Source organism: Anolis sagrei, chromosome 6 (assembly GCF_037176765.1).
Source record: "Anolis sagrei isolate rAnoSag1 chromosome 6, rAnoSag1.mat, whole genome shotgun sequence".
Lineage (NCBI taxonomy): Eukaryota > Metazoa > Chordata > Lepidosauria > Squamata > Dactyloidae > Anolis > Anolis sagrei.
The window spans coordinates 115,090,573-115,110,386 of NC_090026.1; positions in this window are offsets into that span (position 1 = coordinate 115,090,573).

The window sequence follows — 19,814 nt, forward strand, 5'->3', positions numbered from 1 at the left end:
TACTGTGCAGAAAACATTATTTCCAATGTAGAAAATTCTGTTTTCTAAGGAAGTAGAGTACATGCAAATTTCATGCAGAATAAGTCCTCAAATAAATAAATGTGTGTGTTGTATGCCTTCAAGTATTTTCAAACCTATGGTGGCTCTAAGGTAAACCTATATTGGCAAGACCTGTTCAGGGGGCATTGCACCTTTGAGTTCTTCTGAGACTGATTGTGATTTGGATTCTTGAAATCAATACAAATGTTTGCTGTACTGCTGCTCTTATTTTCACTCACTAGACATGACTATGAGCTGGAAGGGGAAATATTCAAGTCTAATGAGTATTTAATGGCAACCAAATTACAAAGAAGAGTCTGATTCATCACTCATGAGAATAAATGTCCTTCACCCTGTTGGACAGAGACCACATGGAAGTCTCAAGACCTATTTCCAAGTTCACTGTGCTTGTTTATCTTCTGCTAAATAAGAAGATAATACTGTAATAGCAAAGAATGAGTCAGTCCCTTCCACTGTATTGGTTCTTTGTCACTATTTTAGCCAACAGAATGGTTAAAATATTTGTTTCTTTCTCAACACTTTAGAACAATTTGGAATTCCTAACTGTATGACATCTCTAAAAAGATGAAAATTAATTCTTCTCATTCTTTTTTCTGCATGTCAGACAGATGTGAAAATAGTTCAGAGAGCTCAATGTGACAGCTGAAATCATAGGTGCTAAAGTTGTGTTATTTTATTGGCATGACATACCTCTTCCTGCCTTTGTGAAAGCCTTACTTACTCCATGGTTGTAAACATAGTTACCACATTATTTCTACTTCTACAGAGCCTATGAATTGGAAACTACATTTGTTGGATTGTGGGATTCCTTGCTACAAGCTGATATTGCATGTTTCCACCATGACCATGTAGCAGTTTCATTTCTTGTTCTTTGTTCTCAGTTCATTTACACCTTGGATAAATTTACCCTTCTGTCTGCCCATCCATCCACCCATCTATTTGAAATGTTTTGCAGTGCAGATTAACCTCTTTAATCCACTCTTCTTTCAAGGTTTATATCCATTAGGAAATGGGGAAAGCAGAGTTAATTAATTGGATCTCTGTCAAGACCTATGTTCTTATTTTGCTATTTTCCTCATCCTTCTGCTATTTTGCCTTTGTATACCCATACATACCCCATCTTGATACCTGAATGCATGAATCTCTCCTTGTTCCTCCTCTTTAAATGAATAACATTTGTGTTTAAGATTTATCAGATTTCTTTGCAAGTCATTTAAGACATGGAGCAAGGATGAATTACTCCAAACTGTCTTTCTATCTCATGACAGGCTGGTTTGAAAGTCAGTCTAGCCTCCAGCTAAATTCATTGCTATTTCACTTATCTCAGAGTCTGTGAGAGAATCTCTTAAGTGTTACGTAGTATCTCTGATAGAAGACATAAAAATGAATTCAAATACAGTTTTCTCTTTCTCGTTAATGAGCGAAAGGAGAATCCCCCCTCAAGAAGATATGTCTTTTAAAACACAGCTGAGGAGAAGCCATATGTCAGTTATTGTCACTTTTCTTGATGGCATTCTGATTTGAATTTTATAAGTAAGTTGAAAAATGTACTCTTGCTTCCAGGAAATTGTAATTCTAATGAATAAATTACAATTAATGTTGTACCAAGGTAGATGGAATTTTATGCAAACAATCTGAGATGAACACATTGCATTAATTGTACTCTATTATTATCCTGACTTCTGAGATCCCACTCTATTTGAACTGCAGTAGGAATTCTGGCTTTTGGAATGTTTGGCAATAGATTTTGGACCCACTCTTGTGCATGTGTGTTCCTATGGAAATTTGGCAGGAAAAAGAACACCATTAATGTTTTTTTTAAAAAAAAATGATAAAAGATGCATTCTTTTAATTAAAACAGCAGCAATCGTGCAATTGCATAACACATATTTAAATATTTAAATGATTTTGAATGTCTTAGGGAACTATTTTATAATTAGTAAAAGAAAAAAGAGCTGGAACATCAGTTTACAAAATCTGCAAATTAGAAAATGAGTGGATCCTGATATATTTTTTTTAGTGCTGTTTCTGTAAACCTATAGAACAGAGCCTGAAGTTTCAGGATGGAATCCAACCAAAGTGGATTCAACCAGCTTCTATATCAAAGGTATGAGCTAGGAAACACATATTTTGAAACCCCAGTGACACATTACTTTATGTTTTATATCTATCATATCCTTTGAAGTAGTGGCTGTGGTGGAATAAATTGTCAAAATCAACCCATCAGTTGTTGGGAGGCTTTTCCTCCATGTTCAGACTTCTATTGTTCTGGACTCTGAGGAAGAGCAGCCAGGCACAGCTCCATCAAGCTTTGGTGCAACAGCTGTCACAGAGCCATTCCTACACATTACAATTGTCATTGCTCTGGCCTTTGAGCAGGAGAACAACCAGACATAGCTCCACCATGCCTTGACCCAGCTTCTAGTGAGAGGCCATTCCTCCATGTTCCAACTGCCATTGCCCTGGCCTCTAAGAGGGAGAAGAGCAGACAATAACTGTTGGACATAATCCCCTTTTCCACTGTCATTCCCATTTCCCTAGGTCTTATTTAATCTATAAACCTGAAGCCAGGGAGAGTCAACTTATGAGTTTGCAAGAAGAACCTGGGGCTTTTTTGACCAAAAGGCAAAGTATAAATATTCAATAAAATAAGACTAGAACCTCATGCATTCAGAGGTTTCCATCTCCCCATACTTCTAAAAGAGCAATTTGATCCTTACTGGCAATAAAAAACCTTCACTTATTTCAGTGGTTCTTGTGTCCTCTTTGTGTCAAGTAGAAGAGAGAGAGAGAAAGACCTGCAAATTACCATTAGTATCTTATACCTTAAATTTACAGAATTGTTGTACTGAGCTTTGAGCCCATGGTGAAACCTGACTCTGTCTAGCTTTCCAGCTAACTGGATTACGACTATGGAGAAAAGCATGACTAGGTTTCTCAGTGGTAAATTCCTGGTTAGTAATGCACCGTAACTTTTCACTTCTTCCAACAAGCCAGATAAAGCCCACCATGACAAGGGGATTTCTAATCAAGTACAATTAGGCAGTCAATGACATAATATTAATCCACAGCAGTCAAATTAAAGGGGATGAGCCTTTCCTCTGGGCTCACACTGTTTCCAATGGGAAATGATGGCAAATGGGTTCATAACAGGCTGCGTACAATAATCTAGGCCTTCCGGGAATGTCAGACAAGACTTCCCCAAGAGGCAGTGGTCTTGCATTAATCCAGATCCCTTCTCTGTTCCAAGTTCATGCCAAATAGCTTAAATTTAGGATAGAACCTATTAGGAAATGACATTTATAACCCAGGAACCAAAATCATGTTACAGAGTGGATTGTTGTAGGTTTTTTTGGGCTATATGGCCATGTTCTAGAGGCATTCTCTCCTGATGTTTTGCCTGCATCTATGGCAAGCATCCTCAGTTTCGCCTGCATCTATGATAAGCATCCTCAGAGGTTGTGAGGATGCTTGCCATAGATGCAGGCGATACGTCAGGAGAGAATGCCTCAAGAACATGGCCATATAGCCCAAAAAAACCCTACAACAACCCAGTGATTCTGGCCATGAAAGCCTTCGACAATACATGTTACAGAGTGTTATTTCACATTTTGGAATTTAGGCTATATTTACACTGCAGAACTAATGCAGTTTGATATCACTTTATCTGACATGGATAAATGCTATGGAATCATGGAAACAGAAGAGGCTAAAGACCTTATAAAACTACAACTTCCATAATTCTGAGCCATAACAGTTAGTGGTGTCGAACAGTGTAGATTTTACAGTGATCTTCATAGGATCCACAAACAGATCCAGGGGGAAAGCATTTCGGAGAGTGGATAAGTGAAATTGCAGGAAAACAAGAGGGTACAGTATTATATTTAGGGCACAATTAGATGCAGGAATGAGAACAACTGCTATAAGACATGAAATCCAGGAACAAAGTAGACTGACATTCATTGAACATATTCACCGTCTGGAAGGACCCAGAAAGGAATATGAAAAGGAATGAGGAACAAAAGTTTACTTAGCAAGTATAAAGAAATCACCTTCACTCCAGAAATTCTGGAAACCATAAGAATATTTTTCTGAACAATTAGACAAGGTATAAGAAGTAAGAACACCTTCTGAATCAATGGATACAACTGTAGACTGAGAATTCCTTTCCTGATTTAGTCATAGACTGCACATTGAAGAAATCGGTAATCTTCTGCAAGAGATGCAAAGTCTTCCTCCTCCACCCCAGTTTCTTAATGTTAATATTTAGGATTTAAATGACATTTATCTGAAACAGCTTAATTAGACATGCCACTAATTAGCTAGCACAAAAGAGGTTATCCCTCCTTCCTATTTTTTTTAAATACATAATTATATGTATTCAAATTATGGTCCAGAAGCTACATGTAGTTATTATCTAGCTCAAGCACAGCTCCTAGGAAGTTCAAATTAAACAAAACAAGATAGGGAGAATTGTCCCTACTAAGACCAGTACTGGGGTGACTTGTACCTTCTTAAGAGACTAAGCAAAATAATGTTTGAATGGCTTAGGATTCTAATAAAATCATTAGTCATTACGGCTATCAGCTATGAGTAACTTTCATGGATAAAGTACCCAATTCCTTAAAAAAAAAACCCACCGCCTCTCTGCATGTGACATGCAGTAGATGAGATTCAAATGCAGAAGTGCAACGTACTAGTGAAATGATGCACTTACTATATTTTGGGGGTACTCCCATGAGCAGTTAGAAGCTAGGGGAGAATGATGAACTAGCAGCAATGGTTTAAGCTAGAAGGAAGGAACTGCCCTTATCATCCTTGATCTCCAGTTGGTAGGCAGGCTAGGAAAGAAATAGCTTTTCTTAGCTACACAACTGCACCTGAATGCTGCCTGGGTGTTCCTCCTCCCCTGAATTCACTTGCCCAAATCCTGAGAGAAAATGGTTTCACTGGAAATTTGCTAGGTCCTCCAGGTACACTTCCCCCAGAAGTGACAATAGTGTTGGAAGACAAAGCAGATTTTTTAAAAAGATACCTCTCGATAAATTTCTGGGTCTTTCAACACAACTCTATGATATGCTGGAACTGGAAATCAGGTAATTGAATGCTCTTCAATAATCATGGCCCTGTTGGAAACATATCCCACTTGGATAAAGAGGTTTTCCAATATTACACATTGAGGTATTGGATACCATCTTCCACAACAGCTCCCAAAATACATGTTTCCCATAGGATTTGAACCGCTTTGAAGCTATAGATTTTGGGAGACATAAGCCACTTCTTGAAGCCCCCAGTGCCACAGTGGTTTAAACCACTGAGCTGCTGAACTTGCTGACTGAAAGGTTGCCAGTTCAAATCTGGGGAGCAGAATGAGCTCCTGCTATTAGTCCCAGCCTTCATCAACCTAGCAATTCTAAAACATGAAAATGTGAGTAGATCAGTAGGTACTGCTTTGGTGGGAAGGCAATGGTGCTCCATGCAGTCATGTTGGCCACATGACCATGGTGGTGTCTACGGATATTGCTGACTCTTCGGCTTAGAAATGGAGATGAGCACCAACCCCTAGAGTCAGAGACGACTGGATTTAATGTCAGGGGAAAACCTTGACTTTTACCTTTAAGCCACTTCTTACATCCCAAATGGTGATTGCCTTTGAACATCTTGAATACGCAGGGAGAGAGGAAGTGAAAGATCATAGTTCTTACTTCTTGCATGCTGGCGCAGAATGTCAGATGTCGTTCTGTTTTCAGTGGTCTTGTCACTTCTCATTCCGTAGTACATCTTTCCTGGATACTGGCAAACTCAGTTTGTACGCAATATGACAGTAATCAAAACAGATGCTACTTAATAGCAATGCCGTGACAACTAGTACTCTAACGCAACTGCATCAGGGGGAGGGCAGGATTGGACAAATGTCTTGTAAAACTGGAGCACCTCAGTTGCTGAACTCTATTATCATTTATGGAGGATGTGGTGAAATGTAATTACAGAGGCAATCTGTTTGCTGTTATTCCTCATTTGCAGGATGGGAAAGTGGAAGTATATTGATGAGTTTTTCAAAGGGTATTTAAAAGGACATCACCATCCAGAGCCAACAGCTTGAAAGGGTATCCATTACCGCTTACAGTAACAGATAATAGAGCCAAATCAATTGCTCATTTGTGTGTGAATACACAAAAAGACATGCAAACACATAGGATACATTACTACATCATGCCCCTGCCAGTTTCCTATATCAGATAACTTGAGCAGCAGAACTCTTTTAGTTCATTTCCACAGGGTCAAACAATCATATAGTTTGAAGGAATCTCATGGGCCATTATGTCCAATCTCCTCCTACATATAGGTTCTCCAGTAGAAACCTCACCCATCAGATACAACATGCTGCTGACTAGAGCAGGTCATTGAGATCATATGACCCCCATTCCTGAAGCAACTTCACTGGTTGCCTGTTTACTTCCGGGCCCAATTCAAAGTGCAGGCTATCATCTATAAAGCTCTGCACGGCTCAAGTTTTATCTATTTACGTGACTGCATCCCTCTTTGTGAACCTGTTCGAGCCTTATAATTGGCCCTCCTTTTGGTCCCACTTTCATTGCAAGTGAGGTTGATGGGGACGAGGGAGAGGGCTTTCTCAGTAGTACCCCCCCCCAGCTCTGGGACACCCCTCCCAGAGAAATTAGACAAGCACCCATCCTTATGACATTTAGGAGGGACCTGAAGACATGGCTATTCAAACAGGCTTTTTGCAATGTTTAGTCAGTCTCTATGGTATGGATTTACCTCTATTGGGGTAGCAGTCCCCTTTTAGCTCATATGAAAAATTGTGTTTTTAATCTAATGTTTTATAATTTTTATTGTTAATTTTGTTTACTTGTTTGTGTCACATCCTGTGTTTTGTATTGATTGAATGTGTTATTAATTGCTTATTCCATTCTATATATTTTATTGAATTTTATTGTATTATTTATGTTGTATTATTTATGTTGTGATGGGGCGGGTTATAAATAAAGTTTATTTATTATTTATTATTATTTAACATCTTTTTGGAAATGAGCAACAAGAAATCCTTGCCACTCCTCTACTCAATTGATTCCGGACTCCTGCTCGGCCCCACAGCCATTGTCCTGTGGGGTCCCGCAGGGCTCAGTATTGTCCCCCATGTTGTTTAACATCTACATGAAGCCGCTGGGTGAGATCATCTGGAGTTTTGGAATTCGATGCCATCTGTACATAGATGACGTTCAACTCTATCACTCATTTCCATCAGATGCTAAGGAGGCTGTCCAAGTCCTGAACCAGTGCCTGGCTGCTGTGACGGTCTGGATGAGGGCAAGCAAATTGAAGTTGAATCCAGACAAGACAGAGGTCCTCCTGGTCAGTCGCAAGGCCAAACAGGGTATAGGGTCACAACCTGTGCTGGATGGGGTTACACTCCCCTTGAAGGCACAGGTTCCCAGCTTGGGAGTTCTCCTGGATTCATCACTGAGCCTGGAATCCCAGGCTGCAGAGGTGGCCAGGGGAGCGTTCACACAATTAAAACTTGTGCGCCAGCTGCGCCCATACCTTGGGAAGTCAGACTTGGCCACAGTGGTCCACACTCTCATTACATCTACTGCAACACACTCTATGTTGGGTTGCCTTTGAAGACTGCTTGGAATCTTCAAATAGTCCAATGAGAGGCAGCCAGGTTAATAACTGGGGCAGCATACAAGGAGCATACAACTCCCATGTTACGCCAGCTCCACTGGCTGCCAGTTTGCTACTGGGCACAATTCAAAGTGCTGGCTTTGGCCTATAAAGCCCTAAACGGCCCTGGCCGAAATTACCTGTCCGAACGCATCTCCCCCTATGAACCATCACGGAGATTAAGATCCTCTGGGGAGGCCCTGCTTTCTGTCCTGCCATTGTCACAGGCATGATTGGTGGGGGTGAGAGACAGGGCCTTCTTGGTGATTGCTCCCCAGCTATGGAACTCCCTTCCTGGTGAGATCAGGTTGGCCCCCTCCCTCCTGTCCTTTAGAAGGATGGTAAAAACTTGGCTGTGGGACCAAGCTTTCAGGACAGGACAATAGGAAAGATTACCAGGCTAATTGATTTGATGCAGATGACTAGGATGGGTTTGAATGGTGTATTTTAATATTTTGATAAATATTTTTAATATTTATGTATTGTATGTGAATTTGTGTCCCGGCTAAACATGGTCTCACCACATAGGGCATTAGAGAACAACCTTCCCCTCCTCTGTGTGTCAACCCTTGAGATATTTAAAGAGTGCAGGTATGCCAGTACTTGGTCTCTCTCTTCAGATTATAAAGCCCAGGATGCAATAGGACATAGTCATGGCAATTCAAGTCAATCTAAATTGCAATTTAAATTCTACTGATTCAAAGAGTCTACTTTGTTAGTAAGTGCTGGGTTTAATTCAGAATACTTGTTTTATGTCATGTAGCTTTCTTCTTTTTCTTTGCATGAAGACTAACTTGTTTATTTTGTTGGATTTTGAAAAGGCCTGCATGCTAACCATCCAAACACACAAATGGAAATTCACTTTTCTGTTTTCACTTCTCCACCTTTATCCCACAGTTCCTTCCTGCCCACAGCAGAGAAAGACTAGCAACAATGAGATATGCTAAAGGTTTTAGCAGACTGCTATGAAATGACTGCAAGAGTGTGTTGGTAGTACCAAGGAAAGGCTTTAGAGACCCGTTAAAGAAATGCGGGTCTTTTTAACTACTGCTGTTGCTTTTTCTTTTTAAAGGGCTTGACACACTTCTGTCATGCCAGCCATAAATAAGAAGGCTGTAAAAAAGGAAATCCCCCCTTTCCAAATTCCCTGCAGAGTTTTCAAGCAGAGGCATTGGTCACAGAGCTGTTGAAATATAAGCTGATGCTGGGAATAAGGCTGTGTCGACTGACGCATGATCTCATTTGGGTTATGGCTGGAGGTAGAGAAAGGAAACTTGGATCTGCCAAGTCATGTTGTAGACATTCATGTGGCAAAACAATCTGAACATTTCTGGCAATTCTTTCAAGCTCTGTCAGGTTATACAAGGCAAAAATTCCATCATATGAATGGAGAATTATTGTAAGGATGAAGGTAGGAATATAAGTTTCTAAAACCTAGCAAAGGAAAGAAATGGCTGAAATGGGAAATTGCTATATGTTCTGGAGTTGCGGGATTAATATCCTAAATAAAGCAGCAAGCAATTGCATAGGAGTTGTGAGCTAGTTCCATACATCTTGGGATGTACTCCTTATGGCACAGAGGAAACCTACCTCTTCAGCTATATTTTGGAAAAATAGTGATGGAAGTGACATTGTGTCACTTCCTCATGTCTAACTCTCTCTCATCATTTTGGCTAGGTTACTACTGAATAAGAAGATAAGGAGAGTCTAGCAGTTGGAGTTGCCAGGACTTCATCCAGGACACTCCTCATTACAATTTGCTGACACCAGAAATCACCCCATTTCATCTGGGATTTGAATATTTTAAAATATTCTTTCCATCCCTTCTGTTTCAAACCTAATGAATGTGAACCATTAGAGTGTGAAGTATCATTAAGGCCATGAAAATCAACAGACCTGAAATAGCTAAATGTACTGCAGTGTGGCAAAGATTTGCATATGAAAACCAGAGGTAGTTTTCAAACATCTGTACAATGGAAATGTATGTGCCATTTGCTGCAGTTGCAAGATATAGACTAAGGACTACATCACATATTACATGATGGGCCAAGCATGGTGTGAACACCATCATTTAATATGTGAAGTAGTTCTTAATCTCAGTGAAAGCAGTGAGTACGTGTTGTGATCAAAGCAACATACATGGTATCTGAATTGCTGATTGTGCTCAAGAGAGGTCTGTTATAATAGTTAGAGCATGGAAGAATCTGCCAAGACGTCTGTCTTGCATTACCACCTTCACGTCATCCTAGATTTTTTTAAAACTGATATTTTGTTTCAGCATCTGCCAGCCAGGGGGAAGAGCCTTGGATCTTAGAAGGGTGTTGTGGGGATTAAGTCACCAAAATGTAGGAAGCACTTGAAGGTCTGAAGGGAACAAGAAGTGCCTCCAGTTCTTTTCCAGAAGGGAATACAATGCCCCATGTTGCTGTTTTATAATGGAATTTATAGGTAGGGCAGAGGAGATTGTGTTTCTGATATTTGTTTAAACTGGGAAGGCAGGATTTTATTGCTTTTAACAGAAGGATGAGATGGAGCTAGACATACTGCCAAGTTCCTATAAATCATCGCTCTCTGTATGCAGCGTGTTGGAGTCCCCCTTTTCTGTCTGCCAAATCTAGGCTCCAGTTTCACAGCCCTGAGGAGAGTGTAGAAATCTTTGCTAGCTGCCTGCTAGCCTTACTAAGGGAAAGTGCTCTTCTCATCCAGCTACTGTAGGAGTTAGCGGGACTGTAACTCAGTATATGTGCTTCGCATGTATGTGCTTGTAGGTCTCAGGTTCAATTTGAACTATTGTCTCCATACACAAGCCAGACCGCTAATCTTACAGGATGGATAGTCTACACTAAGTCAATTGACACATTGTGTGACTCAATATATGGCAAGAATTCACGTTCCACAAAGTGAGCCTGATTCAGCCTACAAGTCAAGGAGTCACTTAGGGTTTATTAGAACACTGCTTTTCTTTGCCCACCCAACAAATGAGTATGGTTACATATGTAAGGTATAAAACACAGCAATGTGTATCCCAACTGATTATTTTGCCACAGTAGAGATTACTCATGTTCCAGAGCATCAGTAATTTGATCTCAAAATGAAGGATGGATGGGAGATGAGCTGCTATGCCATCACACATATCCTATCTCTAACTTCCTGGACCTCCATTATATAGAAACTATAAGTGTGAACTAAAAATGCTTCTCTGCCCCCTTAAGGTGATGGACAATTTTGTCATGTCCCACACTCCATTTGTCATTTTTGCAAATAAAGAAATGAACTAGGAGTACTATTTGATCTGAAATGGAGTCCTTTATGCCTCAAATATCTCCCAAACATGCCAAAAATTCTCCCCATGCCTCCAGAAGCATTGTGAATACTTTTTTCTCAACTTGGCAGAATATGAGGAAGTTTGAGGGCTACAAAATGATATTGAGACCACATATATATTCTCGACCTCTGTTCAAGCATGATCAAGGAATAAATATTTAGATGAAGCTATGAGGATAAAGGATTCGAGCAATAAAGATACATTGTGGTGGTTGTGTGCTTTTAAATTGTTTCCTACATATGGCAACCTTATGACAAACCTAAATGAGTCGCTCTAAATGAGTTCAAGTCCCCAGGGCCAGATCAGCTACACCCAAGAGTATTGAAGGAACTAGCGGAAGTCATTTTGGAACCATTGGCAATCATCTTTGAGAGTTCTTGGAGAACGGGAGAAGTTCCAGCAGATTGGAGAAGGGCCAATGTGGTCCCAATCTTCAAGAAGGGAAAAAAAGATGGCCCAAACAATTACTGCCCGGTCAGCCTCACGTTGCTACCAGGCAAGATTCCGGAAAAAAATTGTTAAAGAAGTGGTCTACAAACACTTAGAAACAAATGTGGTCATTGCTAATAGTCAACATGGATTTATCAAAAACAAGTCATGCCAGACTAATCTGATCTCTTTTTTCGATAGAGTTACAAGCTGGGTAGATGCGGGGAATGCCTGGATTTCAGTAAGGCCTTTGACAAGGTCCCTCCTGACCTTCTGGCAAACAAACTAGTCCAATGTGGGCTAGGCAAAACTATGGTTAGGTGAATCTCTAATTGGTTAAATGGACGAACCCAGAGGGTGCTCACCAATGCTTCCTCTTCATCCTGGAAAGAAGTGATGAGCGGAGTGCCGCAGGGTTCTGTCCTGGGCCTGGTCCTGTTCAACATCTTTATTGATGACTTAGATCAGGGGTCAGGAACCTTCGGCCCTCCAGGTGTGGTGGACTTCAACTCCCACAATTCCTTGAGGCTTGGCATTCGCCCCAAAGGCTTACCTTGGCCTCAAGGAATTGTGGGAGTTGAAGTCCACCACACCTGGAGGGCCGAAGGTTCCCCATGCCTGACTTAGATGAAGGGTTAGAAGACATGATCATCAATTTTGCAGATGACACCAAATTGGGAGGGATAGCCGATACTCCAGAGGACAGGAGCAGGATTCAAAATGATCTTGACAGATTAGAGAGATGGGCCAAAGCTAACAAAATGAAGTTCAACAGTGACAAATGCAAGATACTCCCCTTTGGCAGGAAACACAAAATGCAAAGATACAGAATGGGGGACAATGCCTGGCTCGAGAGGAGTACATGTGAAAAAGATCTTGGAGTCCTCATGGACAACAAGTTAAACATGAGCCAACAATGTGATGTGGCAGCAAAAAAAGCCAATGAGATTTTGGCCTGCATCAATAGGAGCATAGTGTCTAGATCTAGGGAAGTAATGCTACCCCTCTATTCTGCCTTGGTTAGACCACACTTGGAATATTGTGTCCAATTCTAGGCACCGCAATTGAAGAGAGATGTTGACAAGCTGGAATGTGTCCAGAGGAGGCCGACTAAAATGATCAAGGGTCTGGAGAACAAGCCCTATGAGGAGTGGTTTAAGGAACTGGGCATGTTTAGCCTGAAGAAGAGAAGGCTGAGAGGAGATATGGCCATGTATAAATATGTTAGAAGAAGTCACAGGGAGAAGGGAACAAGCTTGTTTTCTGCTTCCTTGGAGACTAGGATGCAGAACAATGGCTTCAAACTACAAGAAAGGAGATTCCATCTGAACATGAGGAAGAACTTCCTGACTGTGAGAGCCATTCAGCAGTGGAACTCTCTGCCCTGGAGTGTGGTGGAGGCTCCTTGTTGGAAGCTTTTAAACAGAGGCTGGATGGCCATCTGTCAGGGGTGCTTTGAATGCAATATTCCTACTTCTTGGCAGGGGGTTGGACTGGGTGGCCCATGAGGTCTCTTCCAACTCTATGATTCTATGATTCTATGATTCTATCACTGTGATTTCTGTGGCTGAGCGTCTAAGACTTGCCCAAGGTTACCCAGTGGGTTTCCATGACTGAGCAGAGCATTAATCCCTGGTGTCTAGAGTTGTAGGGCACAGAATATAAAATGCATTCAGTTTTATACTATTTTAACGATCATGTTTCAATGCTATCCTGGATTTGTAGTTTGATGAGGCACCAAGTAGCAACGTAAGAATAGACTGCAGAACAACGGACTGGTTCAAAATTGGGAAAGAAGTATGGCAGGGTTGTATATTCTCACCATACATATTCAACTTGTATGTAGAACACATCAAGTGACATCTGGGGCTTGATGAATCCAAGGCTGGAGTTAAATTGCTGGAAGAAACATTAAAAATGTTAGAAATGCAGATGATACCACTTTGATGGCTGAAAGCGAGGAGGTGCTAAGGAACCTTATAACCAAAGTGAAAGAAGAAAGTGCAAAAGCTGGGTTGCAGTTAAATATATAAATTACCCCAAGATTATGGCAACCATACTGATTGATAATTGGCAAATAGAGGGAGAAAACTTTGAGGCAGTGACAGACTTTGTACTTCTAGATGCAAAGATTACTGCAGATGCAGACTGTGGCCAGGAAATCAGAAGACATTTACTTCTTGAGAAGAGAGCAATGACCTATCTCGATAAAATGGCAATGAAGGTCTGGATAGTTAAAGCAGTAGTATTCCCCATAATAACCCATGGATGTGAGAGCCTGCCCATAAGGAAGGCTGAGCAGAGCAAGATGGACGCTTTTGAACTGTGGTGTGGGAGGAAAATTCTGAGAGTGCCTTGGACCACAAGAAGATCAAACCAATACAGAAATTAAGCCCCAACTGTTCACTGGAAGGATGGCTATTAAAGGCAAAGATGTAGTACTTTGGCCACATAATGAGAAGACAGGATACCGTGGAAAAAATGATGATGCTGGGGAAAATGAAAGGAAATAGCAAGAGGGCCCAACCAAAGGCAAGATGAATTGATGTTATCCTTGAAGTGCCTGGCTAGACCTTGAAGGAGCTGGGGGTGAGGACGGCTGACAGGAGGCCCTGGCCTGGGCTGATCCATGAGGTCACAAACAATTGGAAGTGACTGAATGAATAAACAATGAGGCACCAGTACTCATTGGCACACTTCATGTGGCTTCCCTTATACAGCCACTAACTCCATCCTATCTAATAAATTTGAGAAGATTATACTGAGCCAGCTCCGAGTCACTCATAACGCCACTTAGCAACTGGTGACTTTAGAAAGCACATGTAAATGTAGCCAGTTACTAGGACTGAGTTTTTTTTTTCAGATTCCTATCAAAATCTCTGTTGTAGCAATGGGAAGTGATTGTTGGTGGGATCCCCCCCCCCCCCAGTTCTGCAAAACCAGTGGATGACTCATATCTACAGATCAAAATAACATAGTACAATTATAGCATTCAGAATTGTGTCTGTGCAATTGACTCAGTCCTAAGTTCTTGCCCGCTCATGGACTACCAGCAACTGAGCTGTGTATAACTGAACAGATTCTCAAAAATACCTCAGGGGTGAATCACTTTTCTCAAAAAGAGTTCTGAAGTGTTATGATCACCATGGAGACAGTCAGCCACAAGGGAACCAAGGAAGCTGGTGTTTTCTACAAAGAGGGAAAAAAGAAGATAATTTTGAGTGAGAAAATGACCATCAGACCATAATGAATTTGATTTGCTGTCATGGATTCTTTGCAAAGTTGTTTCAACCTCTGTAATTTTAATATGACTGGTGTTGGTGGCAAAGTTCTTGAATAAACCACTCATGATAAAGAATAAAAAACAATTTTGTTAGAACAATTTTGAGAGAAGGGTCCATCTAACACATTCCGAAAACTGTTGCAAGAGAAAGCATGCCTTTCCTTAGAAATTCACACATGTGCAAGCCTTGCAGTGCTACAGTATAGAGAAATAAAATATGCACAAAGCCATCTGTTCTTTTCAAAATATATATGGACAGCTAAAAATGTGTACAAATGTAACATATGTACAAATGTGCTTTACTTCATTGGGGAAATGAATATTAAAATGTGCATGAAAAGAAGTCACACAAATAAGGATGATATGAGAATGCAGGTGGGGTTATCCCACTCTAATTTTCACCATTTACTTATTGTCTTTGTATGCTGGCAAAACAGAGGCCATCCCATGATGCATAGCCACTTCCGGTGGCTGTGTGTGGAAATCTGTCTTGGCAGCCTGTGAAGACAGAGACAGGAGTCCATTTATAGGAGTTGGGTGTTCCCTGGTTCCTGATTGAAGAAAGGAGTGGGAAGCGGAGGAAAGTGGGAAGAACACAGGGAAAGATCGTGGAATGGCTGGCTATCCCTGAAGACAGATCTTGCTGGGGTAACTTGGGTCCCCACCCTTAAGGACACTTCCTTGTACTTTACTTCACTCCCCCACCTGCATTCTTCCAGCTCTTTGGATAGAGTCCTTAGAGGGTGCACCTACACTGACCACTTCATGCAGTTTCAAAAAGATATTGAAGAAAGCAATTTTACAATGGAGATGATTACATAGGAAATCCTGGAACCAGTTTGAGGCCCAGATGATGATTACACAAACCACAGAGTACTGATGTTCATTAAGGGCTTTATTTCTTTTTTGGGTGGGAGAAAAAAAAATCAGCAACATTCTGACCAAGGAATTGTCTAACACCACCAAAATAATCCATTTGTAATTCAGATTATTCAGATGTGGAACTGCCCCAGATTGACACAATTAATGCCACACCTACTTTAGAAACTGAATTGCTGTCTGCAGCCCAAAGTGAAATTAGCATGGGCTTTATTTCTCCCTGTCCTCCAAAGTGATTTCCTCTTCGTTTCCAGTGAAATAGCTACACTTGTTTTGATGTCAGAATGAAGTGTCATATGATCAACGATGAAGATGCAAACCAACCAACCCCCTCATATTGATCTCATGGTTGGGCACTTCATCCATAGCAAGGCTCTGCTGGGAAGATTTTGGTCAAGAAGGCAGCAATGATGATGAAACCAAGTCAGGCACCTACTTACTTCCACTTTTCAGCACAACATTAAAGGAGAAAATAAGACATGTGATTTGCTATTGCCTTCATTTCTCCTCCCACTACTAGTTCTCAGAACACAAATTAAGTGATATGTAATGTCAGAAATTATATACCCCAGCAAATCAAAAAGTCTGACTCTGGGTGCCTCTAAATCAGGCATGGGCAAGCTTATTTGCCTTGAGGTGTTGTGGACCCGGGTTGGAGGGCCAGGTCAGGAGGAGGAGAGGCCAGCACACAGTGGTTGGGGAGGGCCAGGAAAGGACAGGGTCAGGAGGGAGCAGGGCACTGCCCGGATCATCCTCGGGTTGCCCTCCCAGCTGCTCATCCCATCCTTATGCTGGGAGAAAGGTGGGACACACAGCGAATGCCCCGATCCTCCTTCCCATACTCCTTCCCCAATCCTCGGGCTGTCCTCTTGGCATTATGTTGGGAGGAAGGTGGGACAGGTGGTGGCCGAGCGTGCTCCATAGGGCTCTCAGCCACCACGTGTCTTTTTCAAGCCATCCTCCTGGCCTAAGGATGGGACCACTTGCACTGTCCTCATGCCGGGAGAAGGGTGAGACACACAGTGGCTGAGAACACTTTCCTCCCCATCTTTTTGGCATAAAGAAATGGACATGTCCTTATGCCAAGAGAACAGGGAAAATGAGAAAGGCCTGATGTAAGCACCAAAGGGACCACATTCAGCCCCCAGGCCTTATTTAGTCCATGCCTAATGCAGTTTGACCCCCCCCCCCCCTTTAACTGCCATAGCTCAATGCTATGAAACATGGAAGTTGTAGCCTTACAAGTTCTTTAGGCTTCCCTGACAAAGGGTGCTTCAGCGTCCTCAAACTACAGACTTCATGATTCCATAGCATTCAACCATGGCATTTAAAGTGGAAGCAAAATGCATTCATTTTACAGTGTTGATGCACCCTCTATGGTATACCTCCCTGTGGTCTGTACTCTGTACTGCCTCTGGTTTATAATATATCCATGAAAGCACATGAAACCAGTTCAAGGTGCTGCTACCTTCATTTCTCCTTCTTTTTTATCTTTCTAATAATGTGGGATATGGTGGGATGTAACTATTGAAGCCAATAAATAAATAGGTTTCATTATAAGTTTCTCTGGTCATCTTACATTTAACAAACTAATTATTGACACTGTATGGAAAAGGAAGTCAGACACTTGCCACTTTAAATAAGCATGGATATATAATTGAATATAATTAATTCATAGTAGAGAAAGAGTGATTTTGAAATTGGAACAGCATTTATGGGGGCTTTATTTAACACACTATCAGATATTAAGTAGAGAGGACAACCATTTGTATAAACATTTGTGCAAGAACATGCACAGAATTTCCACAGCGACAATTAAAGCTATATCCTTGACATTTTTGTCTGGCACTGCCAACCATTAGATTGACGGTGACTTTGCTTGACAGTTTTTCAGGTTGAACAAGATTTCCCCCCCCTATCTAGTTCATTTCTAGGAAAAGACTGTTCATTTTATTTATTTCACCCTGTAAAACCACAACTTCCTTCCACCCTGAAAATGAAATTTGAAAACATTGATCAATGGGATAAATAGGGGAAATAATACTATCTATACCTATGAGTGGTTGTGAGTGTAAGGAGGTGCTGGGAATATTAAAGAAACTGTGTGGATTTGGGATTCATCCAGCTTATAAATAAAATGTTTCTTGTTGTTGATGTGTGCCTTCAAGTCATTTCCAACTTAGGTGACCTTAATGTGAACATATCATAGGGTTTTCTGGGGCTGAGAGTGTGCGACTTGTTCAGAGTCACCCAGTAAATTGCATGGCTAAGCAAGGTTTTAAGTCCTCGTCTCCAGAATCAGAAACCAATACTCAAAGCATGGATGCACTGTAGATTTAATGCAGTTGCACATCACTTTAAATGCCATGTTTCAATGCTATATGATCCTGGGATTTGTAGTTGGGTGAACCCCCCAGCACTCTTTGGCAGAGTAGACTTGTGCATTCATGGATTTTTGTATCTCCTTGGGGTTCTGTACAGCGTCAGCAAGTACCAAGGGCCCTCTGTATTATTCTTTTTTTTCTACATTGCTTTTTATCCACAGTAGGACTCAAAATGGTTTTACAAGAACTGAAAAAAATCTCATTCAAAATTCACAAGATACAAAGGTTAAAACAAGGAAAATTATCCAAAATATTAAAACTAGATTACAAAATATGAATTAATGCCAGGTTAAAACATATATCATAAAAGCACACCAGCACATCAATTAGCAATGCCTTGTAATGCCCTATAACCACCAAATATGGTGATTCTCTGTTTTCCAGCCGAGATCTCTGGATGGCCAGATGCCAAATGCTTACAGAAGCATTGCAACCCCTGGAAGACCTCCGCAGATCTCATACTTTCACATCTGGCTATGGGAATGTAGCCAGACAATTCTCCAATCTTGTCTTCTTGCCACAAAGCAAGAAAGGTCATGTAAAGTGGCTTCGGGGATTTACAATAAGTTTGGGATGGCTCAGCATAGCATTGATCCTCATGTGGACATTTACACTATGCTAAGAGGATATTGATGCCATAATTGTGGGATTTTGAACATTATAGCATCTCATTTGGCTTGGACATAATGTATTTAACGTAATGATTAATTTGGTCCCAAAGGTGCGGGTTCTATTAGGACCACAATTGTTCGTCTTTCTGGGAGGGGGAAAACTCATTCCAATGTGCACATTAGGGCAGACAACTGTGATCCTAGGAGAAAGGCTTATGTAACTGGCTGCTATTTGCCTTATTTGTAAAGATGAGTCAGGGGAATTGCCTGTCAGAGAGAATTTTGTGTGAAAAGCAAATGGAGTATCTTCTGGATAATTGCTTGCATTTGAGACTTCAGATATGCCCCAGAACTGTTGCGATAATAAAACCACCCACTTGATCCCTTAAGAAAGTGGGCGGGCTGGATGCCACTGCTAATATGCATAAGACAATATAACCACAGGAGTTTCAGCTACAATGAACTAACAAAAGCAATAATAATTGGCAAAACAATCTTTCTGATCTCACAGAACAGAATTTCACATTAAAGCATGCTGAAATAGTTACACAACTGGAAGGGAAAATAAATCAAGTCTGAAAGCTGGGATAGTACATATTATTATCTTTATTATCAGTAATGATAGGTACACTACAGTATAATATATGGCAAGATTTGACATCTTCATTTTGCTTTTCTACAGAATCTCCACAGAAATAATCCATTATTATTTTCATGTTGGAGGCTAAGAAAATGCTGAAAAATCACCTGCAAAGATTAACCAGTCAGTTTCTGAGATGCAGCCATCATTTACTATAGATAATAGGAGCCCCCAGTAAACCCTTGTCCTGGCAGGATTGCTGACTGAAAGGTCGGTGGATTGAATCCAGGGAGTGGGGTGAGCTCCCATCTGTCAGCTGCAGCTTCTCATGCGGGAACATGAGAGAAGCCCCCCACAGGATGGTAAAACATCTGGGTGTCCCCTGGGCAACGTCCTTGCAGACAACTAATTCTCTCACACCAGAAATGACTTGCAGGTTCTCAAGTCACTCCTGACATGTAAAAAGCCATAGCTAGTATCTCACCCACAGAAGACAGTAGTCTGGTCACACCAAACATGGAGGTGAATCCTATTGATAGCCCCAAATACAGTAGAAACAAGGGTATTGATGGCT